This window comes from Myotis brandtii, unplaced genomic scaffold, assembly GCF_000412655.1.
Source record: "Myotis brandtii unplaced genomic scaffold, ASM41265v1 scaffold197, whole genome shotgun sequence".
Taxonomy (NCBI): Eukaryota; Metazoa; Chordata; class Mammalia; order Chiroptera; family Vespertilionidae; genus Myotis; species Myotis brandtii.
In genome coordinates, this window is record NW_005357346.1 from 1,819,654 (window position 1) to 1,831,888 (window position 12,235).

Consider the following 12,235-nt stretch of genomic DNA (forward strand, 5'->3'; position numbering starts at 1 on the left):
GGGCTGAAGTCACCGGCGGAGGAGCCAGCGCTGATGCTACAAAACCCAGGTGCTCCATCCCGAGCCCGCGGCGGTCCAGGAACCGGACAAAGCTTCGTGTTAAAGACAACAGTGCCAGACATCCTGTGAAACCCATCCTTTCCCGTTCTGGGGGGCGGGGGGCCGGAGCAGAGGGGGAGAGTTGTGGCAAGAAGCTCTGTCAGCGTAAAGTGAGCTGCAGTTGTGACTCTGCAGAGTGGGCTGCCATGCCTGCGACCTGCGGTCTTGTTGGTGTGGCATCTTCAGGTTTCACAAGCTTATACAACATCCTTTGGGGAGCTTTTGACCTTGTTAGAGGAAGGGTGTCGGGTGTTACAAGAGAGTTAAATATAAAGATAAACCGAGAATGTCAAATGGTAGTATGAGCACGTTTTTTAATTGCTGGGTTGTTAAAATTTTCTGTTTCAAGGCTCTGAAGGCTATAACCTGTAAAAAATAAACACTTCCTCTGACCTTTTCTTAGAAAGAAATAGTGGAAAGTTAGTTGTGGGATAAAGGTAGCTTTGGGGATGATGAGATGAGTGAATAACACATCCGTAAATCCAAATGTGTAGTTTTCATTTGTTTTTCAAAAATACCACACTGGCCTATGTAAATTGGAGATTTTTCTCAGATATAAATATGAAAACTGCACATTTTAGGGCTTTCTTCCTCACTCAGAATCCATCTTAACAGTTTTAAAATGATTCACAGTTGCAGCCTAACAAGTACATCCAAAAGCATGTATAGTGTTTTATATTGTTCATATAACAACAGAAGTCTCTTTGTTCTAATGTACAGTTGCTACATCAATTTCCTCAATGTAAACCCTATTTTGTGAGGACCTTAAATTGTGCAGGTGTGAATGATGATGAATCATGTTCTCAATCTGAGCTAATTTCCCTTTGGGTTATTGTGTGTGTGTGTGTGTATGATGCATAAGAACTTTAACATATAAGATCTTACATCCAGATATAAAGGTATTTTAGTCCGGAAATTGAGTTTTTGCTTGAAAAATACTTAACCTTGGAACAGGCCACCTGCATCCTGTAGGGTTTTGGTAAAGTCTTGCCTGACCCCAGGTTGTACTTGCTCTCTCTCAACTGTATCTGTCTCTCAGTGACTGTTCTCCGTGTTGTGATTGTGTGCTTAGGCGTTAGTTTCACCCACTAGACTAAGCTCATGGGGCTCCCGTTTAGTGTCTTTATCTTTGTATCTCTGGCACCTGGAATAGTGTTAACATGTAGTAAGAGCTACATTTTTTTTTTGTAGTGTTTTGTTTTGTGAATACATGTGGGTTACCAAAACCAGATTGTACATTTTGGGAAGGGAGAGTTTTTTATAGTTAAGGATGGAGATGCATACCTATGGAGCTGTGCTAAGGGACAGTTTCCTTCTTTTCCAAGCCCACCCTAACTCCTCCCCCATTACCACCACCACCACCACCACCTATGAGGAAGAAACCAAAGGGGAAAAAACCAACAACCAAACTATAAATTATTTGGGGATCTAAGTAGTGTGCTGTACTTTTAGATTCCAGATGGTGGAACTTTGCCCAGCCCTCAAGGCTGTAACTGCTATCCATAAATTGGCATTAGATTCTTGTCACAAAACAGTTGGCTAGTTCACTTATAATAATAATTTCAGAAACTCTGCTGATTCTGTGAATATTTAAGACTGGTTGCTAAGTGGAATGTTTACATTTGAAATAGAATCAGTTTCTGCACAGAGAGAAGATTTAAGGATACAAAATGAAGAGTATAGTTACTCCCTTTCTTAGAAGTTACCATTGTCAGAGGGGGATTTTTACAGTAAAGCTTTGAAACCAGAACTCTTAGCAAACGAGAATTGATGCCACACTCAATTTTATGAAAGGTTAATGATAACAAAATAAGTTTTTATCAGAGAATTAGTTTTGAAAATAAATATGTGTGTGGTACATTACAGTGATACTTTCAGAAGGTCCACACTTTGATATCCACTATGTTTAAGTCAAGAAAGAGCGATGTGGATTTGGAAGATTTTTAACAAGATTTTAATTAAGATTTTAGAAAGTTTTTGAAAGTTCAGCTGAATTTTCCCAAAGAGTTACATGAGAATGATGAAACACAGAAAATAGCTTTCATGAAAAGAAGTCTAGAAGAGAAGAACAAGGGACACTGCTGTTGGCTAGGGTAAGCTTTGACAATTCCTACTCACCGTCATACCACTCTCCTCACCAGAATACACCTGTAGGCCCTGTTTCATTGGGATTTTTCCCTCAAAATAGCGCCTTCTGTTATAAAAATAATAACTTCCATTTATTGAGCACTATGCACCAGGCCCTGTACTCAGTGCTTTATGAAATTATTCCAGTCCTGTTACAATCCTATGCTGAATGGATGATTATTTTCACTTTATAGGCTCAGGAAGGTTAAGGAGTTTTCTTAAAGTCGCACAGCTATTAAGTTAATTTACCAAACATAATACACATAAAGGGTATCTTTTATTAAAGGCAAGAGTAAAAATATGCTCCTCTTCTATATTAGAAAAAAATCAGGTGTGTATTTTTTTTATTGACAATGACATCTGCCACAATTATATTACTTTAATCAAGGCAAGAGAGCTCTTCCTGTTTACAGTACATTTGTTCCAGGGTTTTCAGAGCTTGGAATTACATTACCCCTCCTGATTTATATTGGCTTGGTTGACTTGGGTATGTCTGGTAAAATAACAACAGAGGGTATTAAAGAGGAGACATCACTTAATTACCCCTTCCTGTGTTCTTAATGGTGTTTTTTCAAACCCAGTTTTGTTTAAAACAGTCATTTCTTTATCTTGTAAAGAAACTGAGCTAAAATTATGTTTTAGAATGCAATCAAATCTATCAAGTAATGAAGCTAGCTGGTAATTCTTTGACTATTAAATGTAGAGTTTTCAGCATATCATGTAAGCAGAATTTATGGTAATATTATGGAAGTTTAAATCATTGAAATTTTCAACAGACTTAAATTATTTTCTGGTTAAGATATATATTTTTAAATTAGCAACATCATGGTCATAATAAAGATTTTTCTATTCAAATCCTTATTTTAAAAAATCTAATAACATTTTGTTATATCCTGTTTTAAAACATTGATATTGATATATTGGATTGTATAATATCAAAGTGGATTATTAGCATTATAAATAAATACAAAAAATTACTTTCTTTACTCATGAAAAGAATAATAGAATCCTCTAGAATCACAATCATAAATCCATGTGATTCTTCTATTAATGAAAGGTAGGAAGAAACTAACATCTTTTGAGAGCCCGGTATACCCCAAATCTGGTGCTAATAATTATATATAACTAGTGGCCTGGAGCACAAAATTCATGCACTCAGGGGGTCCCTCAGCCCGGCCTGCGCCCTCTCGCAGTCCGGGAGCCCTCGGGGGATGTCCAACTGATGGCTTAGACCTCAGGGAGTGGGCCTAAGCCGTCAGTTGGCCATCCTTAGCGCTGCCGCAGAGGCGGGAGAGGCTCCTGCCACTGCCGCTGTGCTCACCAGCCAAGAGCCTGGCTCGGGGCTCCTGGCTGAGCGGCGCTCCCCCTGTGAGAGCACACTGATCACCAGGGGGCAGCTCTTGCATTGAGCGTCTGCCCCCTGGTGGTCAGTGTGCATCATAGCGGCCGGTCATTCCTCAGTTCGGTTGATTTGTATATTAGACTTTTATTATATAGGATTACCTCATTTAATTAATTTTTAAAGAACTTAAGGGGGTAAGCTTGTTCTATGTGTGGTGAAACTGAAATAGCTTCAAGATAAATTGTGTTTTTAAAAATACAGATGAGCCCGGCCGGCGTAGCTCAGTGGTTGAGCGTCCACCTATGAAACAGGAGGTCACGGTTCGATTCCCGGTCGGGGCACATGCCGGGGTTGCGGGCTCCATCCCAGGTGTGGGGCAGGCAGGAGGCAGCCAATGAATGCTTCTCTTATTGTTGATGCCTCTATCTCTCTCCCCCTTTCTCTTCCTCTATAAAGTCAACGAAAACATATTTAAAAAAAATACAGATGAGCATGTATGGCATAATTCCATTAATGGTTTTTTGTTGTTTTTTTAGATTTTTTAAAGAAATGTGTTTTATTGATTTTTTACAGAGAGAAAGGGAGAGGGATAGAGAGTTAGAAACATCGATGAGAGAGAAACATTGATCAGCTGCCTCCTGCATACCTCCTACTGGGGATGTGCCCACAACCAAGGTACATGCCCTTGACCGGAATCAAACCTGGGACGTTTCAGTCCGCAGATCGACGCTCTATCCACTGTGCCAAACCAGTTAGGGCCATTAATGTTTTTGGGTTTTTTAAAAAAAGTCTGTCCTTGTATATGCCTAAAAAATTTCTGGAAAGCCTGGCTGGTGTAGCTCAGCAGTTGAGTATCAACCAAGAAACCAAGAGGCCACCAGTTTGATTCCTGGGCAGGGCACATACCTGGATTGTGGGCCCGATCCCCTGGGGGGTGGTGTGGGGTGGGGGACGTCTCTAAAAAAAAAAATCAATAAAACATTTTTAAAAATTCTGGAAAGCTATACAAGAAAATGTTAACAGTTGTTGACTCTGGTAAATGTTACTAGGAGTTGGGAATAGAGTAAGGAAAAGATTTTTACTCTTTTTTTTTTATTCTTTTGCATAAATCACGGGCAGGTATTAATTTAGTTCTTATGTCCCTTTTAAGAGAAAGGAAATAAAAGGAGTCTTTGAAGAGTCACGAGAGTCAGTATCTGCAGTACAACTTATTTTATTTTCTTCATGTGAAGAAAATGATATTAAAGTAGGAAAAAAGGTAGTTGCCAAGTATAAAGCTCATAGGTTTTCTTTTAGGGGGTGAGAGGGCAGATCCTAGATTGTCTTCGCTCTGCCTTTGGACTTGAACTTCCAGTTTTTGGGCAAATGTAGCTCAGAGATAAATGGAAGTGGGGTGAAACAAAGACTTGCATGGGCAATATGATGCAATCACAGTGGCTCAGTTCTGGTTGCACAATGTAAGGTTCATTCTTTATTCTTTTTGCTTTGGTGTACAAAATGTGTTTTGCACTTAAATGAAATCCCCTCAATTATAAGAAAAAATTCTGAACCTCAACATGGTACTCATATCCTAAGACAACTCTAAAACACAAAGTTAATAATCCAAATATAGAGTTGGCTGAAAAATGTAGTATATGCTATTTACAGGTTTTGAATTAAATAAAATGGCAGTCCCACCCTTAGTCCCAGGTGAGAAGGGCCTCTGCCCTGGTTCCTGGGCTTCGGGGGGCCCTGCAAACACACGCACTGTACTAAAGAACACAGCTTGTAACCCTAAACATCTGCTCTAGTGACCAACACAATTCAAATCCCAGGGGAACACCTCATCACATCTCTTTGCTATGAAGTTTTGTGAATCACACTGCCACCAGCATCAGAGTCATTGCTTTGGGTAAAGGGAGGTTTTAAGTGGAAGAAGCACCTAGGTGAAAGACTGGTCAAATTCACTTGTCAAACCCTTCTTCTCAGCTACCATGAATGCAATTGATTCTTGCATTAAAAAAGTACCCTTTCCTAGTATTGTTAGGAATGAATATCTTGCTTCTCTTTGTGCTCCAATGCATGGTTACAGAGGCATTCATGAATTAGCATGGTATTCTGAGCAGTTGCACATAGCAGTTGAGGAACATGCTACAATATTAAGTAATTCATTTTGCTCTTTGTATATAGATAGACTGAGACATGATGTTCATTAGGAATGATAGCAACTCTACATTAGTAACAAGATGGACATTGAATGATAGATTGTGAATAGTTTTATTTTTATTAAACCAATATTTAATTAAATGTTTAAGAAAAAGCAAAACTCAAATTTAAATAACTTGTTTTAAAAGTGGTATCAATTATAATTTATGTTTTTTTTTCACTTAAATGATTTTTTTTGTATTAGGAAAAAATAACTTTTTGATGAAAATATGTACTCATTTAATATAATTACATTCCATTTTTAATCCTTAATATAATTACTGCCAATAGAACATAAATTGTGTGCAAATAGTGATTATAACAACACACCTAGAGATTTCACTGAAATTAAAGCAATCACATAGTATTTATGAATTATGAGTCTTTATTACTCATCCAGCATGGTCAGCTCATTAACAGAATACTTAGACATATCCAATAATAAGGAAATTCTATTGTCTTTCATATTTTGCTCATATAAAAACCACAGCTTTCACCTATTTTTATTATTTTTTGTTGATTGATTTGAGAGAGAGGTTAATTTGTTGTTCTGCTTATTTATGCATTACTAGTATTTGTTGATTCTTGTATTTACCCTGACCCAGGATTGAACCTGAAACTTTAGCATATTAGGACTACGCTCCAGCAAACTGAGCTACCAGGCCAGGGCCTCACCTATTTTTCAAATTGTGTGTTTTATTAGTCAGCTTGGGCTGCGTAACAAGATACCAGACTGGATGGCTTAAACAACAGGCATTTATTTTTCTCACAATTCTGGAGGCTGGAAGTCCAAGATTATGGTGCCACAGGGTTGGTTTGTGGTGAGGCCTCTCTTCCTGACTTGCATACAGTCACGTTCTCACTGTCCTCACATGGCATTTCCTCTGTGACATGGAGATAGATCTGGTGACTCTTCCTCTTATTAGGAAACCAGTCCTATCTGATAAGAGACCTACCCTTTTGACCTTATTTAACTTTAATTGCCTCTTTCAAGGCCTTATCTCCAGCTACAGTTGAATATTGGAGGTCAGGGCTTCAACATAGGAATTTGGGGGGAGCACAATTCAGACCATACAGATGTTATGGTGTATTTGTCAAGGTAGGAATATAGAACATGTCTTATTTTACTCTTTGTTAGCTGGATTTATAACTTTTACATATTTAGACATATAGAGTCCATTTATACTCTTGCCTGGGACACCACAACAATGAAAAAGTGTATCCTATAACTTGTGGCTAAGAGCGACTTCTATTCAAATCTAGCTAAAGGTGGATTAACAGAAGAATTTGTTAATGAATAAAGCTGACTTTCAATGGAATGATTTACATTATGAGATAGTATGCTCCCTGTCACAGGACATGTGAAAGCAGAGGATGGATGACAAGTTGGCAAGAAGGTTGGGAGGGATTGCCTGTGCTGAATAGAAGTTTAAACTGAATGATCAAGACCCCTCCCATCTTGAAAATCCTGCAACGACTCAGTTATCTGGAAATATGGGGTCTTAGGTCTTCCCCCTTAGTTATATCTTTTAGAAAACAACTGTAGCTTTCTAAATGCTGGGGTCAGAGAAGTTTCCCTCCAGCACTTGGTTTCTTCTGAACATTGGAATCTATATTATCTTTTCTATATTATCTTTTCAGCCACAAAAACTGTTTTCAAGTTGTGTGTGCTTTCAAAGACAGACTTTTGGAATCTAATATTTCAGGTTACGTGGTAAAATTACTGAATTACAACAATAAAACAAACCCAAATGCATCACTTTCTGTAAGTGTAGTTCAGATAACCTCTAAGGCATTTGATTCATATAAAATCACAGTCATGAGGGTACATTACAACCAAATTTTACCATTCTTTAGAAAATAGCTGATACCATATATGGAGAAGTGGAAAGTGTTATTTACCAAGATCTAACTATGGAAAGGCTGGAGTTACGGATAGTCTTCCTTACCCCAGAGAACTTTCTTTTCATAATGAGAATCTTCCAAGTTTTAACAGGAAAGGTGAAAACTGTTGTACTGAGAACTGTAAAGTATGAAAAGATTTTGTGGCAGGTCCCCTAATCCTTTCAGCTCATTGCACAAGTAAGGAAACGGACTTCTTGCCTGAGGTTATACAGCTAGTTACTAGCAAAACCAAGACTAGGCCTAGGTCTCCTGCTCCCAGTCCAGTATTTGCTTTCATATACTACGCTGCCATGGCCAGTTCATTAAACCATTTGCAATCTGGACTCCCAATAATAAGGATTAAAAGCACACTGGGTAGAATAATGTCCTTGTTTCTAAAGAAAAAAAAATTTATCTAACAGAATATCTAATGTTGTGATAATTTCTCTTTCTGAGCTCTATTATTCTAGTTACTGAAATCACACAAATAGTCCAGAATTCTCCAACTAAAAGGCCATGAGTGGAGGCCATCAATTTCTCCTTCTCTCTCTTCTCTCTTCTCTCTCCTCTCTCCTCTCTCCTCTCTTCTCTCTTCTCTCTTCTTTCTCTCTCCATTCCAGCAAGATGACAAATCTCGCCATCCCTCTTCTGTCAGTGTTTATTTTTTTTAAATAAAAATAAAACCTATAGGCATTTATAATCCTTCTTCATAAAATGCTCTAATACTTTACAGCACTTAAATCAGAAAATTCTTTTTGACTTCTAACCTAGAGGCCTCCAAAGGAAACTCCTTTAAGATAATTATATATACATATCAAAAGAATATAGAAAAACTAGGAAACCTTCAATGAAAAGAAGGGATGAATCCATAAAAAGTAATTTCACTTGCAAAACACAGACTGTGTAAGGAATTGAAACATGAAGGAAAAGGCATCAAAACTGGAACATAGGTCAAATCCACCAAGAAGAGGAATGAGTCAGGGCAGTTACCGAAGGCTCAGAGCGATAAGAGCAGAAAACCCCAAACAGGAAACAAAAGTCAAATGACAAAAGCACAAAGGGAAATTGAGAATGCTTTATATAAGGACCTACAGGCATAAAAAGGAAAATACTGCCTTATTAGGTATTAGAGGGGGGAAATGCTTCCCTCACTAGCCTGGTTAACACAGAGTTTCCAAGAGGGTCAGCACTGCTCCATGGGAACAGGTAGGTCCACAGTCTCCCAAGAGGCTTCCTCGCCCAACATTTGTAACTCATGGGGAATTGTCCCCAAAGCCCCAATATCCTGAACTATCCATTGAAGGCAGTAATAGTGGCTTCCTAAAAGGAGTAAAGCAGACACTGTTCATAAAGCACCTTGAATAATGCCTGGTATTTAATCAATGCTGGATAAATGGTAGCTGTTATTAATGGCATTACGTTAATTCAAATTTTTCTTAGGCTTTAATTATTTATTATAGATATTGTATGGTAGTTATATGACCTTCAAATACACAGACAACTACCCTCCCAGGAGAAAAGGCCATTGTTTGTAATCTGTTTTTAGTGACAAATTTTACTATTTCAAGTTTAAAAAAATAGAGCCAGAGGCAGCTTAAGCAATTTTCTCACATTCTTCCTCACAAGCTACAGTATATCTTGAGGCATAATCTGAGCAATGATTTAGACTGATTTAATTGTAGAAAATCTATATTTGCCCTGTTTTAAATATTTCTTTCTTTTTCTTGGTTTTTTTAAAAAAATTTATTTAGATAACATTGGTTAATAACATATATGTTTCAGGTGTACAATTTTATAATATATCATCTGTATATTGCATTATGTGCTTACCAGCCAAAGTCTAGTCTCCTGTCACCATGTATAAGACCCCCTTTAGCCTCTTAATTTTCCCGTCACCCCTTTTCTCTCTGGTATCCACCATACTGTTGTCTGTGTCTGTGAATTTATTTTATTTGTTCATTTGTTGCTTTCTGTATGAGTGAAATCATAGAGATCTTGTCCTTTTTCATTTGACTTATTAGCATGATACTTTCAAGATCCATCCACATTGCCACAAATGGCAATATTTCATTTTTTTTATGGCTGAGTAGTAGTCCATGGTATATATATATTGTAATTACAATGGACATATATGTACCATATCTTCTTTATCCAATCATCAGTCAAAGGACACAGTTTGCTTCCATGTCTTGGCTATTTTGAATAATGCTGCAATGACTATAGGGCTACACATATCTTTACAAACAAGTGTTTTCAATTTTTCAAAATAGATACCCAGAAGAGGGATTGCTGAGTCATATGATAGTGCTTTTCTTTCCATAGAGGCTTCATCAATTTACATTCCCACAGGCAGTGTACAAGGGTTCCCTTTTCTCCATATCCTGTCCAACACTTATAATTTATCTTATTGATACTAGTCATGTGAAATGGTATCTCATTGTGGTTTTGATTTGTATTTCCCTTCTAACTAGTGAAGTTGAGTATCTTTTTATTTTTATCTGTTGGCCATCTGTATGTCTTCTTGGGAAAAGTATCTGTTCAGGTCCTCTACCTATTTTTTAATTGGATTGTTTGGGGTTATTTTGTTGTTGAGTTATTTGAGTTCTTTATATATTTTGGATATTAGCTCTTTAACAGAGGTATCATTTGCAAATATCTTCTCTCATTTGGTTGGTTGCCTTTTCCTTTTGTTGATGGTTTCTTTTATTTTTAGTTTGATGTAGTTCTATTCATTTATTTTTTATTTTATTTCCCTTGCCTTTGGGGTCAAGTTCACAGTTACTCCTCTGATACCAAGGTCCATAATTTTAGTGTCTATGTTTTCTTCTATGTATTTTATTTTTTCAGGTTTTATATTTAGTCTTTAATCCATTTGAGTTAATTTTTGTGTATGATGTCAGATAGCAGTCTAGTTTCATTCTTTTGCATGTGGCTTTCCAATTTTTCCACCACCATTTATTGAAGAAGTTTTCCTTTTTACATTGTATGTTTTGTGCCTACCTTGTCAAAAATTAGTTGTCTATATGTGTGTGGGGGTTTAATTTTGGGCTCTCAATTCTGTTCTATTGGTTTGTGTGTCTATTTTTCTGCCAATCAATGCTGTTTTGATTAATGTAGCTTTGAGGTATAACTTGAAGTCAGGGATTGTAATACCTCTAGTTTTCTTCTTTTTTCCTCAGGATTTCTTTGGCTATTTGGGATCTTTTGTCATTCTAAATATTTCTTAAAAAGACTGTCTAAAGCACCTTTTATATTTGCAAACTAAAGACAGCAAACGTTGTATGAACAGAAGCATTTAATATTTAAAATATATTCATATTATTAGAAAACAGATCATTCACAAGTTGATACACTTATTAGAAAAACCTCCTAATCTTTCATACTTAAAACACTAAAAATGTGTATGTTTTATGTGGCCTTATTTTCTGTCCTTCTGTAATACTATTATAAAATGATAATATTACTATGAATAGCTAATATTTACTCCTGCTTCCTTACCACATCTCTCCTTCCCTTGCATTTCTAGCTTTCAGTTATAAGACATTGCATAGAAGAAGGATATAAATTGGTGAAGAGGCTACAAAGTGAACATTTATCCACCTAAAATACTATAGTAAGGACCAAAAAGGTCAGACAACTAGAGGCTATAAACATCCAGACTAGGGGTTCTCATATTTAGTGTTCAGGGTTCAGTAAATTTTTTTAATGGGATTGACATTGAAATGACAACATTTAATTTGCCAATTCAGGACATTTAAATTTTTTATTGATTTTTTACAGAGAGGAAGGGAGAAGGATAGAGAGTTAGAAACATCGATGAGAGAGAAACATCAATCAGCTGCCTCCTGCACACCCCCTACTGGGGATGTGCCCGCAACCAAGGTACATGCCCTTGACCGGAATAGAACCCGGGACCCTTTGGTCCACAGGCCGACGCTCTATCCACTGAGCCAAACCGGTCAGGGCCAATTCAGGACATTTAAAATAACAACTACTACCATATACTACTAACATTCTTTACTAAAAGAAAGACCATGTAAATGTTAAGAAGAACCTGGTAGGAAGACAAAAAGACCAGAGTAAAGGCAATCAACAAGAAGTGATAAATAATACTTTTAAACTTGTTTCTCACTTTGCTGGAAACCAGTGATAATGGACAACCTAATTCCATGGACTGGTCTTTGAGAACTGATCCAAAGACTTCCAAAGAAACCTATTAGGGGGGCTCATACATGTAACAAAAATAGCCAGGTGACTTTTATTGAGGAGTTACTCTATTCCAGGTCCTGTGCAAGCTCAAACCCTAGTAGGGGGTGTGTGTATAGGGAGTGATGATCTGGTGATGTTTGAGTTGAGGAGTTTGTCCCTGCTTCTTTCTAATTCTAATCACCATGAAAACCATTATGACCCAAGATCTCACTGGTGATCTGCTCTTTCTAAGAACATGACGATGACTATATGAAAATTAATAACTCTACTATGACAAAGGCTTGAGCAGTCCTTTGGAGGCCATTGCAGCAGGATCTAGCCGCAACTGGGATTCAGTGTTCTTCTTTCAACAAAGGGGCAGAAAGTTGCCAGGTTTTTTTGCCGCAAGCT